This window comes from Bos mutus, chromosome 24 (genome assembly GCF_027580195.1).
Source record: "Bos mutus isolate GX-2022 chromosome 24, NWIPB_WYAK_1.1, whole genome shotgun sequence".
NCBI lineage: Eukaryota > Metazoa > Chordata > Mammalia > Artiodactyla > Bovidae > Bos > Bos mutus.
This window is the reverse complement of record NC_091640.1, coordinates 19,806,583-19,826,806: the sequence shown is the minus strand read 5'-3', so window position 1 is coordinate 19,826,806 and position 20,224 is coordinate 19,806,583. Positions and strand designations below refer to the sequence as shown.

General features: G+C 56.0%; 1 protein-coding gene across 14 annotated transcripts in view; it reads right to left on the bottom strand.

Moving 5' to 3' along the window:
• CELF4 (CUGBP Elav-like family member 4) overlaps positions 1-20,224 on the bottom strand; it is a 313,419-nt gene that overhangs the window by 87,731 nt on the left and 205,464 nt on the right. The window lies entirely within an intron of this gene.

Sequence of the window (20,224 nt, the reverse complement as noted above, 5' to 3'; positions counted from 1 at the left end):
CCCCAGAGTGTGGAGAACCCTGCAGCTGTGAGGCTCTTAGCACAGTGCCCAGCGCCTAGTAGGTGCTCAGCAAACCCACGATAGCACCCCCTTCCCTCACCCGACTCCTCATCCCCCACAGCCTCTCCCCGACCAGCCGGCTCTGCCCTGATCCCTGCAGAAGCAGGCACAGCAAGCCTTCCCGGGAGCCCACTGCCCAGCCTGCAGAAGGGCCTTGCTGAAAGGCCTTCAAGCCCACACTTCCTGGGCCACAGCCACGCAGGGTGCCTCCACCCTCAGCCCCTCAGCCCCGCACTTGGCCGGGACCCACCACCTGGAAGTCCCTTCTTTGGCTCCGCTCGGGCGGGGGCTCTTCGGTACCTGCTCCCACACCACAGCAGTGGGGCTTGCTCTTCTTGCAGGGGTGCCCCAGTTCTGCCCTGGCCAGCTCAAGTGACCAGAGAGGAAATGTTCCCAGCCTCCCATCCCCTCCTTTTCCTCTCATCAGCCGAGGTAGCAGAGCTCCATAGGGCAAGGCGAGCCCAGCACCCAAGGCTTCCCTCAGCTGTGCAGACCATCTGACCCTGAGCATGCACGCACCTCACCAGGGACCTCGGCTCGGGGGCTCTGGGCCTTCTACAGGCGGCTATGTCCAGCTGGGTCTGATCTTTCCCAGCCCACGTGGAACCACTGCCCTCCTGAGTTGGACCTAGCCTCCTCTGTGTGGGCAGGAATGAGAAGGGGAGTGGGCAGCCTGGCCCTGGGGGCTGGATGGAGACCCTGGCCTGTGTGACCCATGGCCCACCTTCCCTTCTGCTTCCCCAATCTCCCTGCAGCCCGCCCCTGAGTCTGATGCGCTGAGTCCTCCTCTACCACCTGCCCCACCAGGCCACCCTGGACTCTGGACCCTGCCGCGAGGTTCAGCACCCACCCCCGTGAGCAGAAAGGGGGCTTTCTGCATCGCTCTCCCCCAAACCGGGACCCCTCCTCCCTGTCTCACAGGGCTTAGTCTCAGGCCTGGAGGGACAGTCCCTAAGCAAGATAAAGGAAAAAAACAAAGCCCACACCACGAAAATGACAAATCTAGAGGAAACTGCTCTTAGTCCCACACCACAGTCTGACAATGCCAGCCAAGCGCAAACCTGAGTCATCCTAGAAACAGCGCCGGCATTGGCTTTTTGGAATTTGTTTTGTCTCTGGGCTTTAGATTTAATCATTCCTTCTTTCTCTCTCCCCCTCCCCCCACTGCCTGCCTCTGCCCCTTGCTCTCCGTTTGCTAATATGAGCCTGCACCGCCAGCTCATCCAAGTCTGTTTTCCTGGCATTAATTAACACAGCGCTCCAGCCTCCAACAGGCTAAATGATGAATCAGGTTAAATTCCAGACAACAGCCGCACACCGCCATCAATTAGCCATCTCCGGGGCAGCTTCATTAATAAGCATCGATCATGGTCCTCCTCCTGGAACACGCCAGGGTCTCTGGGTCACGGGCACTGCCCACGAGTGTGTCGAGCTTAGGTGTGAGTGTGATCACGTGTGCGTGGGCGCTGGGGTGCCTGGTAGGGGTGAATACCTGAGTGTGTATGCAAGACTGCGGGTGTGTGGAGGGAATGGGTGGCAGAGGGGATGGTGCGTGTGGTGTGGGTGTGGGCGGGTGTGTGTTTGTCAGTGTCTGTTATGGGGATGGGGTGCTAAGTACACGGGTTCACTCTCCACTCTACTGCCCGCCCCCTTGCTGGCTCTGTGCCCCTCTGCTTGCCTAACCCTGTCCCCGGAGAGTGGGGTTCTCCTGAGAGTCACTGGCCCCTCTCCCCTCCCTTGCTCTCCCCCAGAGACTTTGCCCAGCCCCTTCTCTTCAACTTGCACCCCATGGAGGCAACCCTCTTGCCATCACCACCCTCTTTCCCCTTGCATACTGGGTTCTCATGGTCTCTGACCCTTGGCTGTCCCCAAGGTTCGCACAACCTCCAGCCCAAAGCTAACTCCCTGGGTTTTCTGGCTCCAGGACCACCACCGCCTCTGCCCAGGGCCAGGCTCACAGCCTCCAATAGCTTCTGCATCAGCAGGTTGGAACCCAACCCTCTTGGAGGCACTGCTGACCTCCACCTGGACGGTCCCTTCACTCTGCCTCGCCCCACATTCCTTGCAGGAAGTTGGGTGATTCTGAACCAGGAGCTGATGGGAATCCCTCAGAGACTCCCCCTGCCCAGGGACTAAAGCCCACCTCCTCACAAGGAGACAAGGTCCCCTTTGGGCAAATGGTCTGCCTCTCCGGCGCCCTCGACGTCACAGGCCTGCCTTGTTCCCTGCCAGATGGCGGCCCCCGTTGACTGCGGCTGATGGCTGCAACTACCCTCTTCCTGATCGTGTGTTCACAGGGTCCATAGGGTCGCAAAGAGTCGGACACAACCGAAGCGACTTAGCACAGGGAGGGCTGCCTCCCCCACTTGCAGTGAGTCTGAGCCAGCAGCCTCAGTGGGATGAATGCTCCAGAGCCTTCTCGAAAGAAAACCTGGTTCAGAGCAGGAGGCTGTGGTCACCCGCAGCCTCGCGCGGGGCGCTTCGCTTTGCGCTGAAAGCCGTGCGCCCCGGGGCGCGCGCGCCAATAGGGATGGACGTGGCCTCCCCAGGCGGCCACAGCGGATCGTCTCCTTAAAGGTTAATTAAGAATCTGAAGCCGGCCGGCGTGGTGCGGCCGGTGATGGCGGATGTGGCGTCTCTCCAGACCATTAAACACTAATTAGGTTTGGAAAGTCTATCGAGCTCCCGAGGTCTCATCAAGGCGGGCGCTGGCCCCCGGGTGCCCTTCGAAATGCCAGAGCTGTCACCCCCCGACCCCCCGCCCCTCCCCGGCCGACCCTCTAGACCTGCCCCTCGACCTCCGGCTTCGGGTGGGGTCCCGGTTCATTTCTCTCCATCTTATTGTGTCTCCCTGGCCCCGGCTGCATCACCGCCTACCCTCCTCCCATCGCTGGCCTGGCGGTGTCCCTGGACCCTTGGAACAGCTTCCTTCTCCCTGCGTCCCTTTGGACTCAGGCAGCAACATCACCTCCGTCTGTTTCCTCCCGGGTGGCTCGGAGGGCTGGTTTGAAAGGGGCGTGCAGTGGCCCCCCCACCCCAGTCTGGTGGACAGAAAGCTGAGGGTGTGGGCCCCGGTGTCCAGAGAGGAGGGTGCAGTGGAGACATGGGGAGACCACCGGAGCCCCACACCCCCTCCTCAGGATTCTCCCCACCTTCATCAGAGCTTGATTTAAGAAAGGCTGCCTCTTGAGATCTCCTGGCCTCTGAGCTTCCTAGGGGCTGGACACCACCTGCGTCTCACAGAGCCCCTCTCCAGCCTGTTTCCCCAGATACCTGGCTCCCCTGAGGCCATCCTTGACCGGCTCCAGTTTCCTTCCCTGTCTCTGAACTCAACCAGTGCACCCAGGAGGAAGCGGTTCCTGACAGCATTCATTCATTCACTCATTCCTTCCCACCTCTGATTTAAACCCTGCCTTGGAGAAGGGCATGGCAACCCGCTCCAGTGATCTTGCCTGAAGAATCCCATGGACAGAGAGGCCTGGCGGGCTACAGTCCATGGGGTCGCGACAAGTTGGACATGACTGAGTTACTAACATTTTCACTTTCACTTTGCTCTCAGAGGACCTAGGGACAAAGTGCTCCTCTTAGGACATACCCTCAGTCACTGGTGCTCCCCCAGCTGGACAGCAGGACTTGAGTTGGGGAATTCTTGGAAGTCATTTTTCCCTCCCCGGCCACCCCACCACATCTTTAGCACTAGTGGCTTGTCACGAAGTGAAGGGATTTCCCCCTCAGTGACGGAAGAAGGCTCATGTCCAAATCTGCCAGGAAGAAAGATGGCGCCACACGCTTCTGGGTCTCCCAGGCCACAGTGTGGAAGTCTTGGTTCGGTTCTTCTAGAGAAGTTGTGAAGCAGAAATGTTTGTCCCCTGCAATGCCTGACCGTATTTTACGCTGACCCCCTGCCCTGTGTTTGTGACAAACGTGTCTGAAAACCATCACTGTCAACATCACCACCGTCGCCCCAGCTGTCAGCATCACTGCCTGTCACCACCTGTCACCATCGTCGCCATCGCCGCCACCACCGCATTTTATAAATACGAATAGGATATGGCTTAATTCCAAGGGATATCGCTACTGCTGGGATTCTGGACGCTGGGACAGGCAAGGGGACATTTGGGGTGAGGTGGAGCTTTCTTGGGGCCCTCACACCACGTGGCACAGACAGCCCTTGACACCTTTTTGTTCACGTGATGTCACGAACAGTGCAACTGGCTCTGCTATGACTAGCTGTGTGACCTTAACTCAGTCACTTAACCTCTCTGTGCTCCAGTTTCATGGACTAGAAAATGCAGGACTCCTCTACCTTCACAGGATATGTGGTGAGCAGAACAAAAATGTGCCCAAGACACGGCCTGACAGAGGTTAACTGGCTCCCTTCCATCTTTAGACAATGCCTGGCACCTCCACTTCCCACAGAAGACAGGGAAAGGAGCTGGGCAGGGTCCCAGTCATTTGGGCCCCTCCACCCACCTGGGGTCCTGCCTCCAGGGTCCTTCACACCTTGTGACAGGCAGGGCTGAAGTGGGCCTGTGGGCGCGGGTGGTACAGCCCAATTTCACAAGCACAGAGTATTATGATTGCATTGATTTCCATCATAAATCATATTTCCTATCTTCTGCCTCGCTCTCCTGCGTGCCCCAAGTTAAGCCTTGGTATTTTCTTTAGCGGCTGCCACTGTCAAACTTGGAGATGATATTAGGATAATGATGATAAATTTTACCCTGCAGCCAAGCCACTCCCTCTGTGTGTGTGTGTGGGGGGGAGTGGAGTGTTTATCCCCCCAAATGGATCCCTTTATGGAAAGCAGGGACTCCTGCTGAGCTTCAGGAGGGAACTCACCTAAGCTTGAATGTGAAGGTCCTTGCACCTTTACACGTGGACACATATGTGCGCATGAGTCACGTGTGTGCAAAGATTTGGAAGTTTTCTTCTCTGGCATATTTTGTGTGGACACTTGGTGATGCTCTGGCCAGTGACACCTGGCAGGAGGCAGTGGGGAGGGAAGGCTCTGGGGATGTCTGTGCTGAGCTTCCCGAGGTGTGGCCGCCCTAGTCTCGGGGTTCCCAATGAGTTGGGATTCTGCAGGTCCCGTGGTTTTCCCTGTACAATGCACTTCACATCAGCCCTCCTGCTGACATCTGAGCTGGCGAGGAGTGTGTCAGCACACGTTTCTCTACAAAGCCGTGGCTCAGGAAGTGCAGTCAACTCCCAGCTAGGGCATCCTTTCTGACCTCAGAAATGCCACATCTGTTTGTAGGGCAAAGCTGGTAATATGGCTCTCTTGAGTCTTGGGGCTTCTGCCTGTGCCAACTGCGCTGGGCTCAGCTCTGACTGAACTGTGGGCCCCTCAGGAGAGAGACAAAGATACCAGGTCCCGGGTGCAGCATCAGGGCATTTCTCAAGAGGCTTTGGGGTGTGCCCCGTGGGGGGACAGTCCCAGGAGACCCTACGGGTTCTCTGCAGTGGGGGCTGGCCTTGGAGCTGGAGGAGGATTCAGCAGAGATGTGGTCTTGTGGCTGCCTTTTCATTTACTCATGTACTCACCCATTTAATGAGTGTTCCCAAGCCAAGTGCCCTCTCCTGTCCACCAGCCCCACAGGCCAGAGAGGGGACCTCAGCACCCTCTTCATTGTCTGCACTATGGTCCACTGGACTGAGATCCCTGGGTGGAGAACTGGCAAGTTTTCTCAGATGGCTGTGCTAAACACGTCTGGTTCTTGAAGAAGGTGCCCCTGCTGATGGAGATGATGGTGACTGTGAATCACCGACTCAGAAGATGATGGGCGTCTAATCCCACCACCCATGAGATACTGACAGCAATCTCACGGCACCCTCCAGGGCTCAGGCAGTCCCAGCTTGGATGCCTCCCATGATGGGGTGCTCACTCCACCTGTGAGTCTGATGTCTCTACTAAACACGTTTTCATGTATATCAGGCCAAAGCCTGAGCCACTTGCAGCTTCCCCTCCTTTGCACCCTCTGCTTTTGTATAGGAAATGCCTAATTTCTCTTCTTAATGATGACTTGTCAAAGTAGAGGTGATGGTGAGAACCACCTCAGTGGCTAGGGAGCAGCACCAGCCTCTGGGACGCCCTGGGGTGGGGTCTCAGTGGGATGCGGTGGGCCAGGAGGCCAGGTGTCAGCAGATGGGACTGTATCCTACAGGAAACACCCGTATGTGAATGGCCAGCTCTGTGGTGTGGCTGTGTGTCTGGCAGGCTGGGCTCTCCCTGGGAAACCAGTGGCCCTGCTGATCCCAGAGGAGCAGAGGGGTAGCATCCACTCACACCACCAGCTCAGGGCTCTAACTGCTGCCCACAGGAGGGAAAGTCTGGGCCACAGGGTGCAGACATTCCGGTGGAATTATGCGGGGTGCTCAGACAGGGGGCAAGACCACCCGTTTGGACCCACATTGTCTGGAAGCAGCTTTAATGAGAATGGTTGGGAGCAGGGGGTAGGGGCATCACATCCTCTCCAAAGGGCTGGAAAGTAGTGCCTGGAAGGTGTCAGGATGTGGCAGGAGCGTCCTGCTCTAACAAGGGGCCAGCTACCTGGCAACCAGGGCACTGCCACCTGTCCCCTGGGAGGGCTCCAGGAGATCCTGGCTGTGTCTGCACACATGTTCATTTGGGCCCAGCAGCCACTTCCCTTCCTTCTGACACTAGGTTGTATGATGATGATGAAAGAAAGTTGCTCCCAGGAGCCAAAGAGGCTAAGGCATCACAGCTCTGTCACTTACTGACTGTGTGACCTTTAATGGCTTACTTGACTGCTAAGCCTCAGTTTCCTCATCCGTCAAAAGGAAAATGATGATTCCTACAAGTAAAGGTTGCTGTGAGTAGTAAATAAGATATTCACATGAAGCTGCTAACAATGCTTATCTCAGAGCAGGTGCTTAACTCTCTGATGGATTCCTGAGGCCACTAGGCTCAAGATCCTCCTCCTCCAGGAAGTCTGCCCTGATTAATCCCACCCCTCTGGGGCAATCTGTGTCTCTCTGCTGAGATTTGCACCCTCTCTTTGTCTGTGGGGGCTTGGTGTGTGTGTGTGTGTGTGTGTGTGTGTGTGTGTCCCAGTCTCAGAGGATGGAAGAACATTGCAGCTCACCCTAGGTGCCACCTCCACCTTCTTTCCTCCTTCATCCCACTCTGCCCAGCCTCCAAGAGCCTGGTTATTCTGTCCTGAGAGGGTTGTGGCCATTTTACACATGTACAAAATGGCCACATATAGGAATTTAGACTAGGGGAAAATAATAGTGTTTCCATGCACACACACACATACACACAGGCATGTGGCAGGCTCTCTACCTTCTTCAGGTCCTCCTGTCCCCTACCAGCAATCCCTGGGGGTCTTCAGTGACAGCAACCTTCTCTGAGCAGCTTCAGCTCAGTTGGGCCCTGCTGGCTCAGGGGCAGCCTTCCCCTCTCACAGAATAACTGACGTCACTTCTCTTTTCTGTTGTGTGGCCCCGGTGGGGAAGGGTTCCTGCCTCACAGGATCAGTGAGAAGCAAGCATCCTTTCCTGCCACAGGCTCTGCAGTCACGCTCTGCTCACCCTCCTTGCACTGGACCTGCCCTCCAGGGAGCCCTGCCCTCCCCAGGAGGCACAGGCTAGAGTTGGCCAGCTCCTGGTCTTGTGGCCCTGGGCGAGTTAACCTCTCTGAACCTCTGTGCCTTCATCTGGGAAATAATGGGGGTAGGGTAGATAAAAGCTAGTGTTTGAGCTAGTGTATGTAAAGATGTGTTGTGAGTCTCGTGGGACAAAACCAATGCAAGAGAGTGTGTTTAATTTTACCATTCCTATTAGCGAGAGGAGGCCCCTTGGGTTGAAGCACGGGGTGGATTACGGGAGGGGCCCCCAGTGTCCTGTCCCCCGAGTGGTCCCCAGGGTGTGTGTGTCTGTGTGAGCATGCACACTGGTGGAGGCCGCCTGTGGCGTTATCCTGGGGCTCACATCAAAGGAGGGAGTCCTGGAACCACGTGGACACATCGAGATGTGTGAGCTTGAGCCCAGGTGCAGTGTGACCACAGGGGAGAATGAATGGTGTGCTGAAAACAGACCAAGGCCGAGTGGAAACACACAGAAGGCGTTCGCTGTGATTATGTTTGTGCTGAGCTATGAATAGTGTTTTCTGTCCTTATTTCCTAAAAATTTTCTTTGGTGAGAAGAGGTAAAAAGAAGTGTGAATGCAAATGACTGCCTCTGTGTCCATATGTCTCTTCTGGAGTTTTATTGTGAGGCATTGTGTGCATTTGAGTTGGGCCATGGTGTCAGGACTGGCCAGAAATGATTCTGTGTGTGTGAGGACCAGGGGTGTCCCTTCTCCGTGTGACATCCCTGAGGCTCCCAGGAGCCTGAGACCTCAGAGGGTGCAGTATTCCACATAACCACCAGATGGCGCCCGGGTGCAGTCTAAGGGTTCAGCTCTAAGGGTTTGGGCCAGGCTGGGCTTTGTGTTCAGTGTCTGTGCCTGTCCCCGCCCACGGGGATGGGGAGCGGGTATGTGTGTGTGTGTGTGTGTGTGTGTGTGGTGTGTGTGTGTGTGTGGTGTGTGTGTGTGTGGTGTGTGTGGTGTGTGTGTGTGTGTGGTGTGTGTGTGTGTGTGATGTGTGGTGTGTGTATGTAGTGTGTGTGTGTGGTATGTGTGTGTGGTGTGTGGGTATGCGTGGTGTGTGTGTGTGGTGTGTGTGTGGTGTGTGTGTGTTGTGTGTGGTGTGTGTGTGTGGTGTATATGTGGTGTGTGTGTGTGTGGTGTGTGTGGTGTGTGTGTGTGTGTGTGTGGTGTGTGTGGTGTATATGTGGTGTGTGTGTGTGTGGTGTGTGTGGTGTATATGTGGTGTGTGTGTGTGTGGTGTGTGTGGTGTATATGTGGTGTGTGTGTGTGTGTGTGTGTGTGTGTGTGTGTGTGTGTGTGTGTGTGTGGTGTGTGTATATGTGGTGTGTGTGTGTGTGGTGTGTGTGGTGTGTGTGGTGTATATGTGGTGTGTGTGTGTGTGGTGTGTGTGTGTATATGTGGTGTGTGTGTGTGGTGTATATGTGATGTGTGTGTGGTGTATATGTGGTGTGTGTGTGTGGTGTATATGTGGTGTGTGTGGTGTGTGTGTGTGTGGTGTGTGTGGTGTGTGTGTGTGGTGTATATGTGGTGTGTGTGTGTGGTGTATATGTGGTGTGTGTGTGGTGTGTGTGTGGTGTGTGTGTGGTATGTGTGTGGTATGTGTGGTATCTGTGTGTGTGTGTGATGTGTGTGTGTGTGTGTGTGGGTGTGTGTGTACACGAGGGTACCACCTGATTGCAGGCCCAGCACCTGGTCGTGCACACGGAGTGGCTGGTCTGCACAGCATCCTCTGGGTCATGACCTGGGCACAGCCCACTCTCATGCTCTATGAACCTGGCTCCCCCGGAAAGTGCAGGCAGAGGAGCTGGTGGCTGTAGATGTGTTAAGCTGACCCCATCCGGCCTCTGGCTTCCCAGACCCTCACCTCTTATTCCTGCCAGGCTGCCCCCACCGTGGTTTGTCCCTTTTTCCTTTACCCAGACCCCAAAATGGTCGCCTTGCCAAGAAGGGTCTGTCTGCCTCCACCTCAACCCGTGCTCCAGAGACTTCTGCCTTGGTGCCCCTTCTCCAGGAAGCTCAGCAGGTCTCCCCAGCTGGACTCCTGACTCCCGCGGCCCACTGCCCTGCATGGTGTGTTGGGCCCAGCTTCCTGCTAGAGAGTGTTCGTTCCTGACTCTCCCCAGAGGCTGAGCCCTGCAAGGGCGGGATGGTGTGCAGTCCGGAGCCAGGCACCCAGAGGAAGAGCCAGGTAAAAAGCCAGATAATCGAGGGGCACACTTCCCCCACTTGCCTGCCCCACAGGGTCCCAGGGAGCTGATGCCAAGGACTGACTGTGGGAGGACCCCTTGAGCAGCTCCTGGGACACAAGGACCAGTGACTTAGGCTGTGGCTGAATCCTGGGGTGCTGAGGGAGAGAGGGGAAAGTGAGCCGGTGGAGTAGCTGGCTCCTGGGGCTCCTTAAGACCCAGAGGTGGGCCATCCACTCTCTAGGCGGGGAGGGAAGGGGGCAGTGCTCCTTAGCTGCAGCAGGGGAGTGACTGTTAGACTCGGGCTCGGGAGTGAGCTCCAGGAGCTCACAGGGGCCGTGTTGCCATCACGACACCGTAGTTTTTGCTGTGTCTGATCTCCGTGAGCTGACCCCGCGTCACACTTTGGCAAAGGGTTTGCAGAGGCGCTCAGCTGCTCATGAACCTGAAGACAGGTGCTGTCACCGTTCCGCAAGAGGGGTCTGTGGCTGGTGGGGTGGAGGCGTGCTCACCTGTGAGTGGCCTTGCAGCCTCCTGACGACATCCCTGGGGGCTGGCATCCAGGGGTCCTCCCCCTACAACTCCCCGTTTTGAAGGCTCTGAGAGGGGAGGGTGTCTTTCCCCACCCCTTCGGTGCTCAGCGCCCCACATTCTGTTCTACCTGCTGGAGCCCTCTTCCCGTTTGACCGGAGTCTCCACAAGCCCAGGTGTGGAGGATGTGGTGAGGAGGGGAGAACTGAAGCAAGGGGGTGGCAGAGGGGCTGTGAAGTGTGAGCCCCTTGGAAGATGGACGGCTCGTCTCCAAAGGGACCGGAGTCCCAGGACTGCAGGCACATGGAGCTCCTTCAAGGCTCCGGTCCAGGCCTCCCTGCTGGCAGGGGCCCCTTTACCCATTCGCCACCTCCCCCACCCAACAAAGGGAACTGCAGGAAAGCAAAGAGATTGCCTTTCTTTGTATCTTCATTGTTCTGCAAAAGACGCTAAGTGGGAGACTGAGTAGGGGGAGCGGGAGACAGGAAGTTGAGAGAGAGGGATGCGCTGGAGAAAGTGAGAGGGAGAGTGAGGCAGAGATGCCGGCGGGCGAGGGCAGAGCAAGGGGCCGAGCCTGAGAGGAGGGCGTGGCCTCCGCCGGCTGGGTCTGAACCCGGCGGGGGGCTCCCCTGAGGGGTGGCGCTCGGGGCGGTGGAGGATGCCTCGCAGATGTTTAAATTCACCCAGTGCTTCGGTGAGGGGATGGGGCCGGCTTTCTGCTCCGTGGAGTGGTGTCTGGGGAATCCCGGGGAGGACTCCTTGGGGAGGGGCTGGGCTCCTGGGAAGCTCGAAGCGGAGGAAATCACGGGTGGGCGTCCCCCCCACCCCGCTGCGAGCACCTGCCTTTTGGGAATACTCGGGCAGGCATCTCCTGCTGCTCCTGGGTGAAGGGAAATTGGAAAGAGGACCCAAGAAGACTGGGGATCCCAAGACATAAACGCAGGAAGCCCGCCCGGAGGCTGAGGTCTCTCCAGCTGTCCCCACCCACCACCCACCCCAACCTGAGCCCCCCGGGGATTCAGGCTTATTCCCTATCAGGCCCCCAGCCTCCTCAGCGCCCGGGCTGAAGACTGCGCAGCCCCTCCCAGCGTGTGCCTGACCCGCTGCCCCCCAGGAGTTCTGTCCTAGTTCCTGGAGTGGCAGCTGGGCAGGTTACACACATTTAATTACTAGTAATTAAAAAACTGATTACTCCAAATGGCGCCTTCCCGGGGAGAGGCGTGCAGCGCCTGTCCTCCGGGCCTACCGTGAATGCCATCCCTGGGGCGTGGGGCAGGGAGGTCCCACTGTTACCTCCTCTCCAGGTAGGGGAGGGGGGTTCCCCTCCAGTGCAGAACAGTGCCCACCTTCTCCGCCTGGCCCGCCGGCCGCCTGACGTCACACCAGTCGAGCGTCACCTACTGGATGAGTCACAGGTCCCCTTCTTCAAGTCCTCTTCTGAACGCACACCCCCAAGCAAGGAGATGCACTCAGAACTGGTGCATCAGAAGGAAGGTACCTCCTGGGGAGACAGGGCTGCACGGCTCGGGGCCCCTAGGGAGGAGGCAGGAGCTGAACTCGGGGTGGGGAACGAGTGTGACAGTTGTCAGTTTCCTAACCAGCCTCCTGGAATTGACTTGCTTTAGTTGTCCTAAGACCACAGTGTGGTGGGTACCATCTGCGGGCCAGGTATGGAAGGCCCAGCCCTAATGGACCGTCCTATCTCCCCCAGGACAGAAGGTGGACCTTGTGCATGAAAGTGAGCTGTGTACAGATGATGGTGAACTGTGAAAGGGCTGCCGGGCAGAGAAGTGTTGAGGGGCAGTTTAGATCAGGCAGTTGGAGAAGGCATCTCCGTGGTGATACTGAGAGTGAGGGGGCAGGGGGAAGTGGGGAGGGATCTTGGGGAACCGAGAGCTGCTTGTGCAAAGGGAGGGGTGGGGTGGGGGCAGGCCTGAGGAGCTTCAGGAGGACTGGGGCCACTCTGGGGGGACAGCAGGCTTGGGCTGGGCTGGGGAGACCAGTGGGGCCCCGAGATGCCATCCCAGTGAGTCCTTACTCCAGCAGCACTGGGAGTCCCCAGTGGGGAGTCCCTGATGGGGAGTCCTTGATGGGTGTGTAGAGGGGTACCTGATTTGAGCTGCGGAGGAAGCAGTGGAGGGGAGGAGGGAGGGGAGTGAAAGGAGTGGAGGTGACCTGGAGATGGGTCTCTAGGACCTGCTGATGGAGGGGTTACTGCCTGAGGAAGCAGTTCCTATCCTCAGCCCTTGCCTTCAGAGGAGACCTCAGGGACTTGCCAGGATACCGGACGGTGGGGGCTGCAGAGAGACCTGCGGTTTCTGAGGCATCAGTGGAAGAGGAGGGGGAGCCCAGAGCACTCAGGGTGCACTGGGAGTCTCCACCCTGCTGGCCACGTGGGCTGGTAACAGCGGCTACGCAGTGAAGCTTCATCCGTGGCCTCACACGGGAAATGCTGACACAGCGCTACGCTCATCAATCAGGGGACAGCGATGCCAATTATTTATTTACCAATAAGGAGTTTCAGGAGCCTCCCTTGCCCTGCACCAGATTCTGTGTGCCGGAGAATCTGCTCTTATCATGGGAAGTGTCCTGGAGAGGGTGGCTCTGCCTTCTCTGACTGGGCAGGTCCTCCTCACCCAGAGAGAGGACCAGAGCAGCTGCACACACTCTGCTGGAGGCTTCTCCTGGCTCTGCTCCCACTCGTTTCCACCTGGGAGCTTCTGAGCCAGCCCTACCTCTGCCCACACCTGCCCTACCCCTGCCCACACCTGCTCACACCTAATCCTACCCCTGCCCCCATCTGCCCACACCTGCCCTACCCCTGCCCACACCTGCCTATGCTTATCCTACCCCTGCCCACACCTGCCCACACCTGCCCTACCCCTGCCCACACCTGCCTATGCTTATCCTACCCCTGCCCACACCTGCCCACACCTAATCCTACCCCTGCCCACATCTGCCCCCACCTGCCCTACCCCTGTCCACACCTGTCACGCTTATCCTACCCCTGCCCACACCTGCCCTACACCTACCCTACCCCTGCCCACACTTATCCTACCCCTGCCCACACCTGTCCATGCTTATCCTACCCCTGCCCACACCTGTCCTACACCTACCCTACCCCTGCCCACACTTATCCTACCCCTGCCCACACCTGTCCTACACCTGTCCACACCTGCCCATATCTGTCTTACACCTGCGCATACCTGCCCACACTTATCCTACCTCTGCTCACACCTGCCCACACCTGTCCTACACCTGTCCACACCTGCCCATATCTGTCTTACACCTGCGCATACCTGCCCACACTTATCCTACCTCTGCTCACACCTGCCCACACCTGTCCTACACCTGTCCACACCTGCCCATATCTGTCTTACACCTGCACATACCTGCCCACACTTATCCTACGTCTGCTCACACCTGCCCACACCTATCCTACACCTGTCCACACCTGCCCATATCTGTCTTACAACTGCCCACACCTGCCCTATACCACCCCATATCTGCCAGACCTCCCTGGCCCTCCTGGGAGAGGAGTCTCAGCAGGAAGCAGGAGGAGCCAAGCAGACCAGTGCGTTGAGGATTTGGGGTGCGAGGGTGCATGGGGTCTGACTCTAGAGTAGGTTGCGGGTTGGGGGTGGGTCCTGGGAACAGCCCAGGACCTTTACCTGGGTGGCACGAAACAGATGAGACACACATGAGCCCTCTGAAAGTTGTCCACAGTCGTCATCCCTCCCACTAGGGTTGTCCTCCTGACTGGCTCCCCACAGTCCTGTCCACCCCCACAGCAGGCCCGTCTCACTCTACAGCCCCCATGTTCCCCAGCACAAAGGCCTTAGGGTCCGGGGGGGCGAGGCTGGATCTCCCTCCCCTTTTCCATCTGCCTGGACCTAGAGCTCAGGGTACAGGACCAGGGCCTTTGAAAGTCTGGGGCGGAATTCCTCTGTGGATTCGCTCAGCATCCCAAACAGTCCAGGACCCCAGGACCAGTCAGTCCCCACCTCCCTTCATCTCTTTCACCCCCTGCTTCCTTTATGTTCTTCAAAGAAGCTTTACTATTGCACACACTAAGGTGGGGCGTAAGCCCACCCCCTGCTCCGGGAAGACAGGAAGCAGCCACCCAGGGCAGCCCTTGGGCAGCGTGACCACAAGAGCTGCTGTCCCCAAAGGGAGAGGGTGGGGCTGGGCAGGAGAGGCTGACAACCCCCAGCCCCCACGGCACTCCCTGCTGCCCAGAGCCCCAGCAATAACCAGGTATGAAGGTGTGTCTGTGCCCGTGAAGAGAGCCCCGGGGGAACGTTCTGTGCCCCGGTGGGTGACAGGTGGGAGAGAAAGGCTGCACAAAGGCAGAGGGGACCTCACTTCATGGAATCCATGCCAGGGAAGGCCAAGACAGAGCGGGTGGGTGGGGGGAAGTCTGTGTTATTCCATTTCCTAAGATGACTTCTGTTCTCCTTCCCTGAATCTGAATCAAGGATGCCTGCTAAGTCACTTCAGTCACGTCTGACTCTGCAACCCCATGGGCTGTGTAGCCTGCTGGGCTCCTCTGCCCATGGGATTCTCCAGGCAAGAATACCGGAGTGGGTTATCATGCCCTCCAGGGGACCTTCCTGACCCAGGGATTGAACCCAGGTCTCTTATGTCTCCTGCACTGGCAGGCAGGTTCTTTACCACTGCTAAAGTCACTTCAGTCATGTCCGACTCTGTGCGACCCCATAGACGGCAGCCCACCAGGCTCCCCCATCCCTGGGATTCTCCGGGCAAGAACACTGGAGTAGGTTGCCATTTCCTTCTCCATCTTTACCACTAGCCATCTCTGATTGTTCTAGTCTGCCTTTATTAAGAGTCCTATCATGTCAGAACAATAAGTGCTGGAGAAGGTTTGGAGAAAAGGTAGTCCTCTTGCACTGCTGGTGGGAATGTAAATTGATAGAGCCACTGTGGAGAGTAGTATGGAGATTCCTTAAAAAAAAACAGGTATAAAACTACCATATGACCCAGCAATCCCACGACTGGGCACTACTGAGGAAACCGTAATTGAAAAGACACATGTGCCCCAGTATTCACCGCAGCACTACTTACAGTGGCCAGGACATGGAAGCAACCTAGATGCCCATCAGCAGATGAATGGATGAAGAAATTATGGGGCATATAAGTTATACAGTGGAATATTACTCAGCCTTAAAAAGGAATTCTTCCCATTTTTGAGTCCGTTCTAATGAAGTGAATGAACCTAGAACCTGTTACACAGAGAGAAGTCAGAAAGAAAAAAAAAAAACAAACAAATACCATATATTAATGCATATATGTGGAATCTAGAAGGGCTTCCCTGGTGGCTCAGATGGTAATGAATTTGCCTGCAATGCAGGAGACTGGGTTCGATCCCTGGGTCAGGATGATCCTCTGGAGAAGGAAATGGCTACCCATTCCTGTATTCTTGTCTGGAGAATTCCATGGACAGAGGAGCCTGGTGGGCTTTAGTCCACAGGGTTGCAAAGAGTCTGACATGACTGAGCGACTAACACACACACAGAATCTAGAAAGATGGTACTGCTGAACGTGTTTGCAGGGCAGGAATGGAGATGCAGACACAGAACAGACGTGGACTCAGTGGGGGAAGGAGACGGTGGGGTGAACTGAGAGCAGCGTGGAAACATACATATTAACGTATGTAAAATAGACAGCCAGTGGGAATTCGCTGTATGATGCAGGGAGCTTAAACCTGAGGCTCTGTGACAACCTAGAGAGGTGCGATGGGGTAGCAGGTGGAAGGGAGGTTCGAGAGGGAAGGGACCTATGTATACCTGTGGCTGATTCAAGTTGATTTCTGTATGGCAGAAATCAACATGATATTGTAAGGCAATTATCCTCCAATTAAAAATAAATAAATAAATTTTAGAAAAAGATCCTGGAAGAAAAAAAAAAGAATCCCGTCAAGTCAGAATCCCCCTCACCCCTTTGTCTCCCCTTGGGAATTTTCCATCCACTGTCCCCACCCCCTGACCCTGCTCCTTGGCAGTAAACCCCCGCTTGCCCGTGCTATCTTTGGATCTGAGCCCGGTTCTAAACCGAAGTCTTTTGTCTCCTATTGCAACAGTCCTGGAAATAAAATCTGTTTTTACTGCTTTAAGCACTGTCCAGCTCCAGTTTTATTTTGACAGCCCTTCTCAATCCCAATCGGGTTTCCACATTGCAAGATCCACCTTCAACCAACCCCTGACCTTATAAATGCCTCCCTCTTGTGAGACAGCATTAAGGCCATGAGGATGATGGGCAGTAGACTTGGCTTTGCTTGATCAGTGGGTTATTCTGCTAGTCTTTTAAGGAGACAGGCTGAAATCACATGGTTTTCAAGGATTCTTTGCCATCTTGGAGTCCAGAAGATTTGGAATGTCTGGTTCTGGGGTTGTAACATTTCTCATCTGAGACTCTAGGATTCTGGGATCCCCATTTCCAGGGTTCATGCTGTGTCTGACCTGAGTCCTGAGGGTCACCCAGGGGTAGGAGGATGGGTCAAGATTCTACTCCAGCAAGGCTGCAGGCCAGATCTTTGATCTTAACCACCTCCTCCAGGGAGCCCCCACCCAGAGGGCTCCTCCCTACTGCCTTCAAGGTGACCTGAGTCTTCCTGTCGGTCACATCCTTACCCATTTCCCCCCTTCTTCTTTCAAGATTTTATTTTTGGCCAGGTAATTAGCATAGCTCTTCTCATTAATATTATATTTAAAAAAGAAAAGGTGACGGTGGGGGAGAGAGGAGGTTGGGAGGGTGGGGCTTGCACATGCCAGTAATTGTCTTGACAGCCGGAGATCCCGGTGCAATGAAAGTCTACTTTAAGTGGCCCAATTAGCATAAGAAACGGCTCGCCAAAAGTTCTGAAGGCATCGTGTTGATTAATGCAATTTATCTTGCAAACCAGCGGCAGACAGCTGAATCGCTGCTAATGATTATTATATACATTTATACACATTATGTACATGTGGTTCCTCTCCAAGAAGTGGCGCCTCCCCCCTCTCCTTCTGCCTGTGCCCCTGGATCAGTAGACCCCTGCACTCGGCTCCCCCTGCCCCAAACCTCCGCCCAGGTCTCCAAAGTGTCTCCTGCGTCCTCAACTGCCATTGACCAGTTGCCGAAATGTGATTCGAAGGGACTGGTTTTACCCTGAGACTGAGCCTGTGTCTAGAAAAAGTATTTTCAAGAAGAACTTTCACTGCTCAGGGAAAGCTCCAGGTGGCCAAAGGAGTGGTCCCCAGATGAAGTCAGAATAGCGAAAACAGTCTGGACACAAAGCAAGATTCTAAAGGCTTGGCCGGCGGTGCAGTCTGAACAAGGGGCGTGTGCTCTCTGGTGCTGCCAGTGGCCCTCTTCCTTCCTGCTCAAATGTCCAGCTGTGGACTACGATCCTGGGTTCCACATCAGGGTCCTGATAGCTGCAAGGGCCAGGCCAGGGCTCTGTAGGTGGGGTTGTGTCTGGGCAAGGCCAGGGCAGAACACCAACGCAATCCACCAAACAGAGGGGCCATGACAGCTGTCAGTTCTGAGTGTTCATCTCATTCCAGGACCGTCCTCAGAGTTTACACATTCCACTGTTCAGTCTCCCAACACACCTCCTGCTCGTTCTACAGAAAAGCAGCGTGGAGCCCAGGCAGCCTGGCTCCAAAGCTGGTGCGCCCTTTGTCGCCCTTCTCAGCTGCCTAATTCAGGTCAGAGTCTGGGAGTTGGATCAGAGGTGGCGGAGGGTGGGGAACTGGCTCAGGCGATGGGAGCTGCCACTCAGCTCATCACTCAGGTGATGGGAGCCTCAGGTAGGAAAGACTTCTGGGAGGAGGCGTGGGACTCAGCCAGCTGAGGGGAGGCATCTGGGAACTCAGGGAAAGACAGAAGCTATGGGGCAGAGGCGGGGCTGGAAAGGATGTTGCCCTTGGTATGATTCTGTGCCAGGGGTGGGGGTGACAAGGATGCAGCAGGAAGGACCCTTTCTCAAGGGGCTAAGGGGCTGGGGTAAACTAGATTGGGCATATGGTTTTACAGATAGAGTACAATTCCTACGGGACAGATTGAGTAATCCCAGGGGACAGCGGTGGGGCAGTCAGGTTGGCTCCTGGGAAGGGTCTGAGATGATGGCGTGTAGTCCTGGGAGAACTGAAAGGGCCTGGAGCCGGCTGACAGCAATGAGGTGGGCGGGGGAAGGACCACTGGGGATGGGTCACGAGCAGGAGGGACCAGGGGTCATCTAAGGGGACTCAAAGGCTTGATGGCAGTGATGTCATTGACAGTAATAGGGTATCAGGAGGGTGGATACTGAGGATTAGGGAGGAGGGGGAGGTGACGAGCTTGAGTTTACCTTTGCTAAGATTTAAGGTGCAGATGTCAAATGGACCAGGTGGGTGATGGAGACTGGACCTTCCTTAGGATGGTGATTGGAATGAAGGATGTGGGTTTGGAGATTTTTTTTAAGACAAACTCTTAGGGGAGGACCCAAGCTTTGCTGAGCACCTCCTGCATTCCAGGCAGTACACCAAGCGCTCAATTCCCCTCCCGATAACTGTAGGAGACGTGGTGTTCTTGCCCCATTTTACAGACAGTCAAACTGAGTCTGGTGATTAGCCTCTGAAGGTCTTGAGGAGTAGAGAGAACAAGCCTGGTCTCACAGGATGCAGCCTGGCTTGGCATTCACAGTGGGGGAGATGCGTCACTGCAGACTGAGGGGTGTGTGATCGGGCTGCGTGGGGGTGCAGCAGACCTGGACATTTCCACCTACATCTGGGGGAACCTTGAGACCCCTCCGTGAAGATGCTTCTTCCATGGGCCTGTGAGTGGTAACACACGAGGTAAACCAGAAAACATCCTGGTCCCCATGAGTAGGTAAAAATGTACCTACTCTCCCAGCAAACCCCTGGGCCTTTTGGGGCCAGGTGCTGAGATTTGAGGCTGCAAGGAATCATTTGGCTTCTGAATCCCTGACTTGTGTGGCTTGTGATGGTGGTGGAGGTCCCAGGCTGGGGCTCCAGGGTGAAGGCGGCCCGCCCAGGCCTTCCCCCCTATGCTGCAGTCCGTCTCCATTGGCCACCGGTGCCCAGCTCTGCACAGGGCCTCGTCCCAGGGCCTCTCTGGAAATGTTGCCATGGCTGTGCTGAGACTCCGGATTTTCTGATTCAGGCAGCATCCCCGTGGCCCAGGAGAACACCCCCCACCTTCTCAAGGAGAACTGACCTGTGGGTGAAACCACCTTGGGGCCATCCTGACCACTCTGTTCAGCTTTTGCTTTTTAATGGGAAAATATAGTGTGGTACTCATCCACTTTAAAAATGAAAAACAGGGGACATAAAACTTGATTTAATAAAGACACCAAATAATAAAATATTCTTCTGTTCTGGGTTATGGTAATTGAAAGGAGAGTGACAAGAGGGTAGGGAGGCAGCGAAGAGAAAAGCAGGGAGGTGTGTGGAGCAGGGGCCGGGGGAGAGGATTGACAGACAGATAGATGGACGTGGAAGGAGGCAAGGACAGGACAGAGGTACAGAGAGAAAAGGGAGTCGGGGAGACAGAGCCCGGACCCCAGCACACGGGATACCCCTGAGTCTGGAAGGGCCCCACCCAGGAGGGCCCCTGAGGCCCAGCAGAGGCTGTGCATGTCCTGCCTGTTCTGGCGGAAACCTCTCCAAGGTCCTGAAAGGCATCAATCTAGGCGAGAAGTGTGGAGGCCTGGAGTTTTGGCGACTCGCTCAGGTCTCCAGCTAAGCCACCTTCTGACCTTGCTCCTGCCGACCCTGACCCTCGTTTCTCCACCGGCTGGCACCCGGGCCTGTGCCAGGCTCTCTGCACG